Source organism: Tubulanus polymorphus, chromosome 10 (genome assembly GCF_964204645.1).
Source record: "Tubulanus polymorphus chromosome 10, tnTubPoly1.2, whole genome shotgun sequence".
NCBI lineage: Eukaryota > Metazoa > Nemertea > Palaeonemertea > Tubulaniformes > Tubulanidae > Tubulanus > Tubulanus polymorphus.
This window is the reverse complement of record NC_134034.1, coordinates 354,220-370,792: the sequence shown is the minus strand read 5'-3', so window position 1 is coordinate 370,792 and position 16,573 is coordinate 354,220. Positions and strand designations below refer to the sequence as shown.

General features: G+C 39.4%; 1 pseudogene; it reads right to left on the bottom strand.

Moving 5' to 3' along the window:
- The window catches only part of LOC141911706 (vacuolar protein sorting-associated protein 16 homolog), a 30,130-nt pseudogene extending 20,581 nt beyond the window's left edge, over positions 1–9,549 (bottom strand).
- Between the last annotated feature and the right edge of the window lie 7,024 nt (positions 9,550–16,573).

Sequence of the window (16,573 nt, the reverse complement as noted above, 5' to 3'; positions counted from 1 at the left end):
TGGAACTACCAGTTCAGTGTTTACATGTATATGACAGGAATAGGTCCTGTTACTGTTTGTGGTATTCTATTGAATATTCTAACTATTATTATAATACGCAGACTACGCAATAGTTGTTATCACACAATCTTTCTCTTAGCAGTTTCTGATCTCGCGTTCTGTTTATCATCTTTTGTCATGTATCCGCTGAGAACGTATTTTATCTACAGTAATCTGGGCGACTTGGTTTTTCGTTTCGATGACTGGAAGTTTGGCTGGTGGTTTATAATTGTAGCCTATTTCGGCCTGTATCCGTCGCAGTTTATGAGAAACTGGCTCGTCGTTATTGTGAGTTTAGAGCGAATCATAGTCATAATCTTCCCCTTGAATTTCAAACGCTTCTGGAGACCTTTAACTATTAATTGCTCCTGTTTCACGCTGCTGTTGTTGGCGATTTTACTTTACTACGATTGGATGATACCACGCCGAATACCGGGTTTAACGAGATGGCCCTGTTTGAAGTCGGGTCAGTACACTTACACAGTCTTCTTTTCCGAGTACGGGTACACGGATGTAACGTATGCTCGCAAATATAGGTACCACATTTTGAAAAGATTTATTTCCCATGCCAATCGATACCTGCTTGGCATCATTTATCTACCAATCGTATTTCTAATAGTTGTCAACGCTGTTCTATTTGCCGTTTACACTTGGACCAGAAAACGCCGTAAATCACTAATAGGTGGCGTTGCTCGGAGTAGAGATGCGGGTATATTGAAGATGGTTTCGGCTGTTGTTGTAATTTATATTATCTGTGAATTACCGGGTTGTTTTGATCGACTGCCAAAGAGAATTTATCGCCTCATTTTCGGACGCAGTAAGACGATGTTTCTGAGAAAAGGCTCCCTTTTAATGACTATGATTGATTCATGTGTGAATTTTACTGTTTATTGTCTGACGAATAAAAGATTTCGTTTTGAAGCCGCTGTTATTGTCATTAGGATCAAAAACATTTTGAAAATTGGATAAATATGACTAGGAACCGGGTACTGACTAGACTCAATCATTTGACCATAAAATCAACACCTCGGAGAAATTACGGTAATCTATTCGACCATAAAGTCAAAACCTCGGAGAAATTACGGTAATCTATCTTGAGTTTTGAACTTACTTTAGCCGCGAAATCGTCTCTAGCTTTCGTAAACGATTCGTTCGCCGAATTCAAACACGAAATTCTCGCATCCAATCTCTACAAATCATAGAAACCGATTCAGTGATAGATTTACCCCGACCCCTTGAATGGAAAGATTTATTCCTGTACCCGACCCTGTGAGAAAGAACCGTCTATTGCAGCTGTCAATCAGCTGCGCGTACCCACCCCCTCAGACAATCGCCTTTTGAATGGCGAAGTCTAGACGAACACATGTGGTGAACGTCTTGTCTAAACTTGATGGTTTAGACATGACACCCTAATTCATATTCAAAGATAGAAAAGAGTTAACCAGTGATAGTTGACATAGTGACAATTAAAAGTTCATTGTTACTATGATATCTGTCGACTGCTCATCTTTAACCAACTTTCAAGCGACTGTCTCCAGGGCATGCAGTTGCTCAAGTTGCTTAGAGTTCACCAGTGGATAGATGACAAAGTGACAGTAATCAGTTCATTGTTACTATGGTATCTATCCGCCGGTTACCTTTAACCAACTTTTGAGCAACTGAAACCCTTGGGGTACTACCACGGGTTGGGGCGACGCCTGGACGAGCATGTTTTGGGAAAATGGTGAACGTCTGTCGAACGACTGAGGTTGGTGTGTACAGATGGCAGGCTGATAGCTGTGTATGTTTTACTGCTATCCCCGCTGCGACCCCATGTCTTACCTCTTCACTGTAACTCTCTATTATTCTACATGCCGCCTCTTCCAAGTAATTATCTTCCTGGTAATATAAATCTTGTAACATCTTCGGATTTTGTTGCCAACAGTACTGAAAGTTTTAAGGGTATTATTCAAAACTAACTCGCGACACAATTCCACTGTTTTGCGAGTGAAATTTTGGCCCGCCGCTGAGAGTAAGTCGCGTTGTTGAAGTTTGACTCAAGAATTGAAACACGTTCATATTCAATTTAAGAATGAATCTGAACCGGAACTGTGCAACCCGTATAACCAGAGATTACCAGACTGTTAAATGTGATTGGTTGGTGAGTTACCTGCTGGTATAACCCGTACGCGACCGGGTGATCTCTGATTGACATTAAAAACTCCGATAGAGGTAAACTATCCTTCAGATGCAGCAGTACAGTGTAAACTGAAATACACAGAAAACTAAGGAAATGAGAATTTACAATAAATGTTGTTACAGTTCAGAACCCTGTTTCACAGTTCCACAGCTGCGGAACTGGATGCTGAACTTTAGAACTGGGAACCGCGGAACTTGGTTTCTGCTGGCTTTGAAACTTACCCAAGTCACTATCACCGCTTTCAATGCCTTTCAACATCGCCAGTTTATATCGATCCAATCGCATCAATAACGGAACCTGTTCGGCGGCTTTCGGCTCGAAATCTAAAAGCTAAACGTTCGAACAAATATTAGACAAGAATCAGTCTGTGGTTCCACGAGGTTATTCTGTCTATGTCTTTACCCTGATGGCTAAATCTTTGCGGTGGAAGTCGATGGCTTTATTCGCGATCTCGCAGTACGACACGCCCGGAGTGTCCTAATTTATTCGCGATCGCCTGAGCGATCTGTTCATCAGGGACGTCCGTCTGCTGCACCTAGAAAATCAATACTCAATTCGTTATTCAACCCCAATCTGAGATCTCTTGAAAATCATTTCAATATTCTTTAAATATGATTTCAATATTCACTACAACAAAAGAATCTCCCTTAGTAAATAATCCCAACAACAAAAACAAATCCCAACTCTACCGATTTAGGCAAAGTTCATGTACAACTAAAAACTAGAAAACAATCTCTAATTGCCTATTTCTCAAAATTGAAGAAGGATTTTTAAAGGAGTTTCAGGCATTTTGCTCAAATTAAAGGAGTTTCAAGCACCTTCAAAAGCATTTTGCCTTTAGAATGAGTCTTTACGGAATTGAGAAGTCACAGGGACCATGTGAATTTAAACAAGACTCTTATTGGTCAGGCATTCTATTTACTGGTAGATCGTATTTCACTTGTTACTTTACCTTAAAACAGGCCCAATGAGCCAGAATACGACTAGCACCTTCCCGTTCGGGGATTTTCTGATATTGACATATTTTAATCGCCAGATAATACTGACGTCTATAGATTAATCTGTCGATCAGAACTCGCATCGTTAACTGTTGAAATCTTTACGAAACCGGCGTTAAGGAACAAAAGCACAAAACAGTGGACTCTGTTTAACCCAGGAGTCGATTACCTCTATCACGTGCCCCAGACTCTGTTTACCCTGGAGTTTGACTACCTCTGATTATCTCCTGCCCCCAGACTCTGTTTACCCTGGAGTTGATTGCCCTGCCTGACAATATAATACACATTTCCACACTCCAATTCAGAGTATTAACGACCCATCCCTGCTCCGTCTGCCGTGGAATTCATGAACCGGAGAGATCCGAGGTAAGCTGAGGCTGCTGTAGTTCTTTGTGTCACCCACGGAACAGGGAGGAGGGTTGTTCACGTATAAAAGATACTGATTGAACGTCAGCGGAATTCCGATAGTGTAATCTCGGATCGCGTTTAATACGCGCAACGTCTGACACATGTTCACGAACGATTCCGGTCGCATATCGGTCAAAAAACATTTACCGAACGACGCCGCCTGAAAATAAACCACATCGAAATTAATCATTCCGAAAACCATGGCGACCAACAATAAATTCCCGAATGACATCATTAAACTGCCCTTTTCTTCGACCTACCGGTATGGTAAATTCTAACGAGAAATTTCAATACAGGGTGGCGCCACTTACTGCCAATTTACAAATCCCCTGAGTTTTTCCTGATTTTTCCATGTGATTACACAAAATTTCCTCTGAGTAAATCAGAGAAATTTCTAGGTTTAAAATATTTACAATTCATTCATTTTTCATTGAATCACGTATTGATAAAGAAGCACACGGTCGATAGCATTATCCGACTTCCCCAAGTTTTCCAGGTATTTTAGAAAAATTTGTCAAATTTCCTGAGCTTTCCCCGATTTTATCTAGATTTTTCAGGATTCCCTGAGTTTTCCAGGTCAGCGGTGCCACCCGCCGTATTTTTTTATTCAGAATTTAAGTAAAATCAACGAATTAAACTTTAGAAGTCGGTCCACGTTACCTTCAGGAGACTTTTCTGTCTAGACGTATTGAATTCCTGTCCGGCTGCCTCGATACACTCGTCTACGGCGACGTCTAAACGGTCTTTGATCATACGGATGTAATCATCGGCGTGTTGACTTTTACGCTGGAACTGCTTCGACGCTTCGTACAACATCGCGCCGGGGCACATCGATCCGATCTTAAACACGTCCTCGCTAGCACCTGCAGCAACGATAACATCAATTATCAAACTGATCGTCCGCACTTCACATGTGTTCAGAACTATTTCACAAGAGACTATAATTGAAAATGAACTACAAACACCAGACATTAGACATTTTATCAGCGCAGATTCAAGAGCTGATTTTCCACGGTTGACATGTGTTCAGTGCTAGCACCTGCAACAACGTACGATCGATAACTATCAATTCACGTGTGTTCATCGCTTATGGTTCATGTCACTGAAACACAGAGTTTTTAGTGCCTACTTCCACCGCTAGGCGGTGCACTGGGCCCGTTCTTTGCACTGCACAACAAGATCCCCGTACTAACATCGTATTCAAGTTTCATCACGATCGCCTGCTGTTTACGAAGCTAATAGCTCAAAACCAGACAGTATGAGAATAAGGGTCTCACGGAAGCTCGAGAACCAAAATGAACTATACAAATATCAGACATTAGATCAGCACACTTTCAAAAACTGATCGTCTACACTTCACATGTGTTCAGGACTTCTTAATTGAAAATGAAATACAAACACCAGACATTAGACTTTTTATCAGCTAACTTTCTGAAACTGGTCGTCCTCATTTAGCACTACAATACTGATGGGGCACAACATCCCGAGCTGAAAAGTTGCAGGTTACAGGCTACAACCTGTAATATGCTGAACCGCTACTTACTGGGAACTCTTTGTATGAACTCGTGTAGACACTGATAACTCGAATACCGTCGAGTTCCGGAACCAAGTGAATCGTGCCTTCGTAGAAATATTCAATTTTATCTTTTTTATGACCGACGACCATCATTATTCCGTCGTCCCAAACAGCTACAACAGCGCCACCTCCGCACCTGAATTACACGTACATACGCTAGAATTCTACCTACAACGGTAACTACACTCAGGTTCAAGATTTGTAAAATTGCTCGTTGAACAGTTTTGGGAAAGATAGTTTTTTTCCCAGGCTAAAAATTAAGAATTAAATGAATAAGGGCCCCCCTCGTATGCTCAGCTTTAAATTTGTTTAGTTTATAACTGTTGTTTTCATGCTGTGTATCATCCCTAGTTTGTATCACATCTTATTCATCTGTTCTGGACTGTACAAATATCTCCTAGAACTAGAACTAGAACTCCTGAAGTATCCATGCAAATGACTACTTAGGATAAAGTCGAAACGTTGAATCAACTATTATAGCGAGTTTCATCGATGGTTTAATGACTTTTTCATGAAAGTATTTCACTGATCGTTAATCGGGTGAAATGTAAACATAGTCTCTCAACTGGTCACAGGGATAAGCTGCCAGTCCAGGGGCCGGTTGCTCAAAAGTTAGTTAACTTTTGAGCAACGGGCCACAGGTTGGTTTAATAGACTGGTATCAACCTTAACCCCGGGTTAACTCAATTGAAAATGAGTTAAACACGGGGTTTAGTCGTTAACAGTCTACATAAAACCCGCTCCAAGGTACAAGGTAGTACGTGATACTAACCATGAAAGCTGTTTAGGTTTAGTCGTGCGTCCGGTGTCGAATTCGCACGAGACCGTCTGTAAATCGCAACGACCGATCCACAACGTACCGGTATCCGTATACAACGCTAGAAATCGATTATTGAAAGACGTCGCCATTTCTACGAACGCATTCGGCTGATTCTGTAAGTGTGGACACTGAAAATACAAGTGTTATAATATAGTAAATGTTTGACTGCCAGCAGAGAATATCCCGGACCCAGTTCCGCAGTCTCGGTTAACAGGGTTCTTACAGATCTAAAATTCCCCGATATTTTCCTGATCCTTGACCAAAAATTCCCTGATTAAATTCTCAGATATTCTCTCATTATAAGATATTCCTTGTGCCACTCATCACCAGCAAGAAAAACATGACACCAAAAATTCAAATTCCCTAAGTAAATTATAAGATATTCCTTGTGTCAGTCGTCACCAGCAAGAAAACATTCAGAATTCTCTACAGGTTAAAATAAATCCAGAATACCCTGATCTGAACAACCTTGGGTTAAATTTGACTACACAAAGTTGAAATCAGTTCATTTTCAGTTAATCAAATCTGAACTCACAACTATGCGAGCGGTTTCAGAATCTAAATGGAAATTCTTCAGGAATTGATAATTCGATGTATTTACGTACGAGGTCCTGATGTTGTCCGCCGTGATCCAGGGAATAAAGCAGCGCGTCTTTAGCCACGAGCACTCGAGCCTGACGATCGTGATTTATAATAGTCCAACTGCTCGGCGCACGATCTAAACCTACAACGCAACAATCCATAATACAGTCCAAAATATCATCCCTCAAATAGTGCCAGTAATATGTAGGGTGGCCAGTTCTATTTGACTTGACTTCCCCCGACTATTCCTTGACATGTACATGGTTTGACTTGATCTGCCAAGAATCCAATCAAGTAACACAGTCAAACACGTAAGATATAGGCGGAAACTGTTTGATTTCACACGCGATCTACCAATCTCAACAAATTTCCCTGACTTAGCTTTTTTCCAAAGTTCTTCCCACTATTCCCTGACTTTTTTGAAGTCCTCTAAGAAATTTCCCCGACCTTTCTTTGATTTCCAGGTAGTGGCACCACCCTGTTTATATGGTGAACTCAACTGCCGACGTAGAGAATTAAAACCGATGAAGAAACCTACCGGGAATGTCGGCCATTTTGCGAATTCTCGGATCATCGATGTTGTTCACGACGAATATTCGATAATTAGCGGTGATGACGGCGAGTCCCGTTCCGTTGTAGCTGTTGAAAAACTTACAATCGATCACTTTCATATCCATCGCTGCCTGCAAACAAACAACAAACACAATTACCTGAACGGTCGCTAAAAACAGCACTACGTATCATATCATCAAACATCGCATCATCATATCTTATACCATATATATCATATCATATATCGTATCATTTATCATATCATATCCTATCATATATGATAACATATATCATATTATATATCATACAATTTATCATATATCATATCTCTCAGAGTCCCGACCCCTGTTTATATATAATATCTGTCAGGGTCGCGACCCCTGTTTTCCTATTGAAGTTGCCCTTTTCATCATCAAAACCTGCAAATTTTACACTCATTCTATCTGAATCGGCATCTTTTAGGGCGTCTTCACCCGTCAAGGGATTCGAACCCACTACGCTTAAGCTGTTCCCCGAACCCCTTGACCTCACGAGTCGTTGGGAGTCGTTACTAGCCGACCAGAATCCGGTCGTACCAATCACAGCGCTTGTAACAAACCGACAGTAGACTTCTGTTGGTTTTCCCGTTAAATTGTCCAATCAGCGAACGTTTTACCGAACAAGGAAGTATTTCGCAAATCGATATATGACGTCACGCGCAACAGCGCCAGTAATGAAATCACGCTTCGTGAGGCCAGGGGGCTGGTGGAAGCGAGTTCGGGAGTGATACCGGACCCCTGGCAAGCGAGGATGCTTTTAGGGTGTATTTCTTCAAAAATATATCAACACCGAGGGAGGGTCCCCGCTTGAAGAATACATTGAAATGGCTGCTCTTAACGCGACAATGCCTTCCAACTTTCCCAGATCCACCATTGCATCATATAGGGCCTACCTCAATATTATATCATACCCTATATGATATCGTCTTTATCGTACCTGACCCATAGAGAAAGTGCGTTGGTAAACTCCGTACATGTTGTGTATTAAAACGCTTCCGTTGTCCTGGCAACACAACTATTCCTCCGAAGTGGACCAGCCGAGCTCGAGAATAGTACCACTAGTCCACTACAACCGAAAAAAAATAATCAGGGTCCCTACACATCAGTCATTCCAGAATTCAAGGAGTTTTCAAGGAGAAAATTTCATATTTCAAGGAGTGTCTGCATCACTTTCATATCCCAATTCATGTCGACTGCCCCTAAATCGGTACTTATTTTAAACCATTTAATTCAGTGGAATCTGTGAGTATAAAGACCTAAAACCTAAAACCTAAACATTTTTCTCACAGCCAATTTCTCAAATTTTTTTTTAGCGTTACCCGTTTTTGAGCGATCAGTTGCCCGGACGACGTATAGATGAGGATGACCGGTTTCGTATTACTGGGAACTGTCGAGAATCTGGCAGTATCTCGCAGTACAGCTGAAAATATCGATACATAACAATGTCAATACGAGATCGACGGCAGCCTCCCCCCCCGGCGTGCGGGAAGACGAGAATTCAATCTTACCGATCGGTCCTCCATAATTGGCGGCTGTGATTTTATAACGATCTAAATTGACCTCTTGCGTCCAGGCCGTCCCAAAATTGTACAGTTCGAATTTCCTACAAAAATTGCATCATCATAAAAAAACCCTCGTAGCCTTTCAACAGGCGAACATTGACAGCGCTATTCTAGATAAATAAAATAGCACCTAGGATAATGGGATCGAAAATTTATTTTGTCAGGCCCCTGCGGTCAGACCTAGGCGTCGGAATAAGAAAACAACAGTTAACCCCCCAGATTAGAAACCCCCTCTGCGGGCGCTACTCTGACGCTACCTGCTACCCCTACATACAGTAGTACTGAATTTTTAAAGGGTCTTATTACGCAGCTCAATACTTGCTTGCCAGGGTTTAATTGTCTGACCGCAATGATTAGCAAGCGAGGATGGTGCATCTCCGGCCCTATCGTCTCGTGTCATGATATGACTGGGTGAAATCCAGTTAATGGATGGGCTGGCAGAATGTGACTGGAACTTGGAATGGAAGAGAAGTAACTAAACTTAGTAGGACCTTAAGGCCCTAATAAGAGCTAGCTGTCAAACTAAAAAAAAAAAACAATTTAAAAGGTGTCGATGACTTGTCTGCTGATCTGACAGGCGTCATGAATTGATACGTCTCACGCACAGATCTATGACGTATACACAATAAATATAGAAATTTCTGAATAATGCGGTTAAACCTGTAAAAATCATTTCCCAGCGGATCCCAATCGGCAGTCGGTGAATCGTAATCTTCACCCATCATAAACGACGCCATGTTGAATATGCATTAAAACACGGAATCGGACCGAATACCTGCAGGGACATCATCATTCGTCATTCGCTATTCGTCATTTGCTATTCGTCAATCGCTAATAGTCAAATGCGTCGCACATGCGCATACACACGGTTGTCGTGCCAAGAAGAATTTGTCAATGACGTCATATATAAATAATAACATAACCACGTGCGTAAACTCTGGTATCAGTCGTTATCAGACTTCGGTGAAAACGAGTACAATCGCAGAACGACTGTACTATCCCTTGACTGGTTGCTGAGCCTAGACTATTACTTCTCTTCCATTCCAAGTCCAGTCACATTCTGCTAGTATGTTGGTTCAAACCCAGTAATTACTGATACTGATTCAGAGTGTGGTCCTATAATGCTAAACGGAGGATGTACAGGGGTGTCCCGGGTTCGAACCCGTAATTGACGCTGATTCAGAGTGGTCCTGATGCTGAGAGGATGTACAGGTTGACTGTGAATGAACTAACTCATTACTCGCGCGCCGCAGTAGGAAATTTGAACTATCAGTTAGTTCCAAATTTACCGCTCAGATACGCAAAGGGGCAGCTCCCAACAGTAAGAAACCGACTGTATGAACTGAATAAGAATTGAATAGATTCGTAATTAAGAGTGAGAGCCATCACAGGGTTCACTCACTCACACTACCGATCACAAATTTGGGCTACTGTTAATGAGATAAAAACCCACTATCTACAGATTAAAAGAATTTTAAAATCAAGAATTTATTTATTCGAACAATTTAAAATATATAAAATACACGAAGTTTCGATCTCACCCTAGAGATCATCGTCACTATCCGTTCACCAAGTTTGAGTGTGGTTATCGTACTATTGGGCTACTGTTATTGACGTTTCAAATTATACCCTCTGAAATTACATCCGTCATCTGAAACATCTCCGTACATATTTCATCTTCAAATCAATATCACCGAGTAGGCCACCCCTCATCACAATCTGAAACATCGAAAAAAAAGAAACAGACTTGGGGCAAATTACCAAGTCCTGTGAAATAAAAAAGCGAGCCGACAGGACTCGAAACTGTGGTCTCCGGTGTTCCAGGCGAGATTTCTAACCACTAGACCATATATCGGTGTGTGTAAGTTTGTCTCGTATGTGATTTCGTATGTGTTCAGTTTGCTTAAAATCGATTTTCAGAATGCATCTTAAACAGTTTGTCAAACAGATTAAGTTAAACAGATAACTGGGGTAAACTGAGGACACATCAGTGGAATATTAATTGAATTTGCGTGTATTCGAACCAAATGGAATTTTTTGTGGCGTTGATCAGGTTCGAATCCCACCAGAAAATGATTTTCTAAACTTGGCGGTAATATTGGTACTTCTCATTGGCCAGGATCAGTGACGTCACACTGTTGGTATAAAAACTCAGGTCAGCTGATCCCTCTTTCCAGTTCGGCCATTTTCAGGTAAGCAAAACGTCATCCATTTTATTTAATTCTTTCGATCAAATCTATTTATCAATCTTACTTGTAAATTTTTTACATATAGACCTTAAGTTTCGCATACGGCTTTATGTAAGACAATTTCAATAGTTCCGAAAGTTCGGGTTATATTATATAGGTGTTTAATTATGACATTTCCATTTTGACGTTCCTTTTGCTCTAAATTGTCCAAATGGTGTTTTTAACATTTAGAAGTAAATTACAACATTTGATTTGCAATTTCGCTCTCGTAATAATGAAGACGTTATTGTGATTTTATTGAGGAAACTATACAATTTATTTATGAAATTTTCGGAATCAGTTTATATGGTGTTCAAATCGACGCGCTAAAGCGGCTAGTTGACATGCCTAGGTGTAATACACAGACAGCTCAGTCTATTCAACCATGACTCGAATCCATAGAAACCTTTCATTCGAAGCGTCGTTCAACTTAATTCTGGTGGCTTCTATATTTAATATTTAGAAAATTATGATACCCAATAATTTAACGTTAATTATTATTATTACTTAATAGAAACTCGATTTAGCTATTTCTTAGAGTCAATAATTTTCGATTTTCTTGATTTTTATAAGATTGTTTTTACATTGCAGTAGCAGCAGCAGCATCAACAGCAGCAGTTAAAAAAGCAACAGTTATAAAAGCAACAGCAGCAGTACAACGACAACTACAACAATTACAACTTCAACAATTAAAACTTCAACTTCAACTTTGAATATGTCTACAAAATATGACCTTTTTTCGGGACTGTTGAAGCTGGTTCGCGCCGAGGTGCTGACGCTCGACCCTGAAACCCTCGGCGCGTTTTTTGATTTGAGTAAGTACAAACTCTACTTCATCAATCTTAATTAGATCATCTTGAATACCTCAAATTCTCGATTATTTTTGACGAAAATCTCAAATTATTTGATTTCCAACATCTGAAATTATTTGATCTAAAATTCACAATTATTTCATCTCAAATCTCCGCATTATTGGATATCCTAAATCTCAAATTGTCTCAATCTCAATTATTTCGAATATCATCAATTAAAAAATCTAATATCGTCTAATGTCAATTTCATTCAATCCTCTTTAATTTCGGGAAACTCAATTTATGTCTCACACTGATTTAATTTTGAAAATATCATTTTATGTTTCTAGTCTTTTATTCTATTTCAAATTTCAATTGTTCGATTATAAATTTTTCATTTTGACGAATGATGCAATTCTGTCACCACCCTTAAACTCGATTGAATTTGGTAACAAATCTAATGGTGAATAAATTTTGAATTGAATTGAATAGTGAGTAGAGGCTCTGATGGATGAGAATTAACTTGAGGAAGTAACCTCATTTCCTGGTTCCTGGTTTCGGTTTCAAATATCGTCGAAATTGTGATATATTCCTCATGTTATTCATTTGAATGCTGTATCCAGTCAATAGAGATAAGTTACAACATAAATAGTTAAAACTGTCTAGGCCTCCAGACCAATGCACTTCATAGAAAATCCTGATTTACGTTCGATAAATCAAGTAATTGGACTGCGCAGTTCAGTCCATTTACTATTTAGTCAGTAAGCAGACTTCAGTTTAGTCCATATTTTAATCAGTAACTGGACTGGCCGGGTTTAGTCCATAGTTTAGTCAATAACTGGACTGCGATGTAGTCCATAGTTAAGTCAATAACTGAACTGCGGTTAGGTCCATATTTTAGTCAATAACTGGACTGCGTTTTAGTCCATAGTTTAGTCAATAACTGGACTGCGGTTTAGTCCATAATTTTGTCAATAACTGGACTGCGGTTTAGTCCATAGTTTAGTCAATAACTGGATTGCGGTTTAGTCCATAGTTTAGTTAATAATTAAGTCAGGAACCGGATAGCTGTTTTGTCCGTATCCAGATACCCGTCACATTTTGGGACCAACATTTTAGATACCGCTGAAAAGTAGCACTAGTATTTACGTTACTTTTGTTTTTCTCTGCGACTCCAGGATCCGAAAACATGTGATTTTCTTTTTTATTAATCATCCGTCAATCGTCAGGAAATTCAGGATCACTATTTTTGATTTATTGGTTAAACTTTGTTCTTCGTATCTCTAGGTAGTTGCTCACAACAGTTTGAGATCCCGAGATTATAGCGGGAATGAGGTATACCTCGCAACTGCTATCATTTCGGCTAACTATTCTTAAGCCACACCCACTCGATGTTTATACTAGATCTAAACTAAGGATATGATGTTTGATAGGAATGTCTTTCACTAGCTCGGCTCATAGTCCGAATCTTCATCGCCTAATTGTTGGCAAATCCTAGATATTGCGGCCTTGCGGCAAATACAGTTTACACACGATTTATTTCTAATGGATTCATTATTACGGTCAATGGTTGGTGCCTCGTTAGGTACTGAGTCTTATACAGTGAGTTTACTCAGTATCGGGACCACAGTTTAGTCAGTATCAGGACCACAGTTTACTCAGTATCGGGACCACAGTTTAGTCAGTATCAGTACCACAGTTTAGTCAGTATCAGGACCACAGTTTAGTCAGTATCGGGACCACAGTTTAGTCAGTATCGGGATCACAGTTTACTCAGTATCGGGACCACAGTTTAGTCGGTATCCGGACCACAGTTTAGTCAGTATTGGGACCACAGTTTAGTCAGTATCGGTACCACAGTTTACTCAGTATCGGGACCACAGTTTAGTCAGTATCAGGACCACAGTTTAGTCAGTATCGGGACCACAGTTTAGTCAGTATCGGGACCACAGTTTAGTCAGTATCGGGACCCCAGTTTAGTCAGTATCAGGACCACAGTTACGTCAGTATCCGGACCACAGTTACGTCAGTATCCGGACCACAGTTTACTCAGTATCGGGACCACAGTTTACTCAGTATCGGGACCACAGTTTAGTCAGTATCGGGACCACAGTTTAGTCAGTATCGGGACCACAGTTTAGTCAGTATCGGTACCACAGTTTACTCAGTATCAGGACCATAGTTTAGTCAGTATCGGGACCACAGTTTAGTCAGCATCGGAACTGTGATTTATTTCGTTCTGAGACCAGATTTTATCAAATTTCCGATAGGCCGATAATTCAGATAGGCCTACCCTTTGACTTCATGTTTTTTTTTCAAAATTCTTTTATTTTCTTAAAGCCATGAAATGTATTTCCTCTACCGTTATCCAGGCCTGACATTTATCTAGGTCTATCCTGTTTTACACCTTACAAGTTCGACGGCAACATTTCATATTGTTTTTTCTGTAAACGGCTGCAGCTGTATTTATAGTGAATTATTCCACTGAATAATTCTATACTTGAAGGGTAAGTAGTGACTTATTTGAAATACTTAATGAATGCATGTGATATAATAGGCCTAAATTTTAAATATCGTTTATTGTTCGCTGTTTAATGATGTTTGATTTTTATAGATAAAAATCTTATTGTAATTTGTAGTGAATGGATTTGATTGTATGAAGTTGCAGCAGCAGACAGTGTCGTGTGAAATGGTTTTTACCCCTGATGGTTGTTTCTGAAGGTACAGTAGTGGACAGTGTCGAGTGAAATGGATCTTACCCCGACGGTTGTTTCTGAAAGTAAAAGTTGAAGATTGTTGATTGATGATGAAACACAGAAAATACAGAAGGATATATTGCAATTTTTTCGAACTAAAATTCGGTGAAAATTCATTTACAAAAATGTATCAAATTTTATTGGATTTTTTGCCCTTAATGATACTGTAGACTTCACTTAAACTGGTAGACGGTCTATATCTAGTATAATCTGTTCAATTCGATGAAATAAAGATGAAATGTTGTTTTTCAATACATATGTTTTGCCTTTTCTGGTATTGCTCTGTTCGATGATAATAATGATAATAATAGTATATGTCTAATATAGCCCTAAAACCAGCAGCTGCTCAGAGCGCTTCACATTTTCGGTTTTATTGCCCCAGCCATTTAATAGTCTCCTGGGGTGAGGTAACATTTGAACAGCTGCTAGGCGCTCGGGGGTCATCTATCGGCCAAGGTACCCATTTACTCCTGGGTGGAGAGAGGAAATGAGGATAAGTGTCTTGGCAGGGACACAATGGTAATGTACTGGTTCGAATCCACGATGACCTGGTTTCCCAGAATGCTTCCCGTATCCCGTAAATGTTCACTTCATTTCCGTTTATTCTCTGCCTAAACCGGTAAACTGTAATGGCTGTTCGCCTATATTATAGAATACATGTATGTACTATCAACCTTCTATCTCTGTTAGCAAAAATACATAAAAACATTAGAACATCTTTATGTATTTTTGCTGTTAGTGATTAGGCCTTATGTTCTATGTGTAATTAGAGAAAAACCCTCAGAGTGCCCATCATTGTTATCTAAAAAGTAGGAAAATCAGTAGAAACTTTGGAGTTCCGTAGAGTGAAAACTGTAAGAGATAGAGCGTTATGGTAATTGAAAAGTTTGTAGGGTATATGATCCTTGGAAAATTTTGGTGGTAATTTTTCTTACTGAAAGTGACGTTCTATGCAAATGAGCTAATTTGCATGAATTATAATCGGTGACCTATTTATTTGATAAGCCTCTAAATTTCATGTATCAAAATGAACAAATCAGGTATCTAGCCTCAGCTAACAGCTGACAATGGAATATTCTATGTCTACGGTCAGAAATATATATTGTACGGGTAATTATAATTAGAAAATGACCGAATAATTAAATCACGTGACCTCCGGATAAGTACCCGCCACTTTCAAAGGCAAAAAACTCAAATATTTTGAATAGCATCACCACAAAAACGCAGCATAAAAACAAACTAACGGGTGCTGCCATTTAATCAAGCCATCTAGCGGCAGATTTCTCTGCTGAATTCTATGCGAAAAACTAAAAATATAACTGCTATAAGAAATGTCGACTAAAGTCGACAGGGCTCTGTACGACCTGAAATAATCTGTAGACGAAAGTCGACTGGGCTCTGAAAGAGTTATAGAAGAAATTTGGGGATTCACTACATGGTCAGATTGTATAAAATACAAAGAACTTGATAATTTTGACCGCTATTAGGCTCAATAAATCTTTTCATCAATTGATTTTTGCAATTCTTAAAAGCCGGTGCCTAATAAGGTAGAAAATAGAAGGTGCCAAACTGTAGCAGTTTAGGCGGAGGCTACTGTATGATGAATATCAGCTGAAATGGCTGTGCATAGAATTTTGTTGATCTGAATAAATGAATGGCTGCTGTACGATGAATTATACATTCTAGGTGAGTTATGTAATGAATATGTGGAGTGCCAATAGGCCTATTGCTGACAATGAATATTCTATTGGGAAAATTGAATTACAGCCATTTATGTTGATACTGAAATATTGTTCTTCAAAATGAATGTATTATATTTGTAGTGAGTGTTGTTTCTGAAGGTGCAGTAGTGGGCAGTGTTGTGTGAAATGGCTTTTACTGGTTTTAGATTCAGCGAAGTGAAATTATTTGTGTCGTTTTTCTGTTTTAATTCATGCTGTAAATAGTTTAAACAATAAAATATTTAAAAAAAACAATCATATTTTTATCTTCATTTTTGAGAAAATTCAGTAGAAAATATACAAATTCTCCAACTTACCGTGGA